Genomic DNA, 1134 nt, shown 5'->3' on the forward strand with positions numbered 1-1134 from the left:
GGGGGGGGGGGGGTACTGTAAGGATGGTACCATTTGCTGGTTCTGTTTGTGTTTGTGTTTCCCTAGTGTTTCCTCGTCAGTTTAATTGGTGCCACCTTTGTCTCGTCACAGCTGTTGTAATCACGTCTTGTCTTGTCCTTGTATATAAGCCTTCTGTTCTGTTTTGTTCCTCGTCGGGTCGTATTCGTTGGGTCTTCATGTTTCCTGCGTCTCCTGAGTCTTCCCTGAGCTTCCTGAGTCCTTTTGAGTTTTCCCCTGAGTCTTCTAGTTCATGTAAGTTTTGCTGCCACGTCAGCTTATTGTTTCGTTACCTTTTATTTCGTCATTAAAGTATTTAGTTTTTTAATCTGCCGAGTTGAGTCCTGTCTTCACAACTGGGTTCGTTCCTGTCCACCAAATCCTGACAGAGCTGAATACAGCACCTCAGAATGAGGAAGTCTTTCGGATGAAAGACAAAACATTTCTACATTTTTTTTTGTTCTGTTTTTTGAGTGTCCAGAGGACCAGATTTAACTTTTTTAGATCTAGAGAAAATAGTTGCTGGGCAGCTGCATGATCATCTACAAAGTAATAATCTGTTTGAATAGTAAGTTTTTAGAGCTCACCATAACACTGAAGCAGCGCCGGTGAAAGTTACTGATATTCTCATATTTTCTGACAATGGACAGGTGTCTACATTGGTCATGTTAGACCTCAGTGCTGCATTTAATACAGTTGATCACAATTTTCTACTACAGAGACTTGAATATAACATTGGAATTACAGGAACGGCTCAAAATTGGTTTAAATCGTATTTATTTGATAGATTTCAATTTGTAAATATAAATAATAAATCTTCTTCATACTCCAAAGTGTCACAATCCTCACAGTTGGAACCCATTTGCAGTGAGGCGAGTGAGGCAGGAGTTTAAATAAAAATAATTTATTTAAACAACAAAACAAAAGGCTGTCGGTGCAGCAAAACTTACTTTGGCAAAACAGGATCAAAAACAAGGCTGAACAGGACATCAGAGTACACAGGCAGAGCAGATCATCAGGTGGACAAAAACAGACAGGACAGAGGAGGACTGAGATGTCTGTGAATACAGAACAGACATCTCAGTCCTCCTCTGTCCTGTCTGTTTTTGTCCACCT

The sequence above is a fragment of the Nematolebias whitei genome, chromosome 3, assembly GCF_014905685.2.
Source record: "Nematolebias whitei isolate Nwh7 chromosome 3, NemWhi1, whole genome shotgun sequence".
Classification (NCBI taxonomy): domain Eukaryota; kingdom Metazoa; phylum Chordata; class Actinopteri; order Cyprinodontiformes; family Rivulidae; genus Nematolebias; species Nematolebias whitei.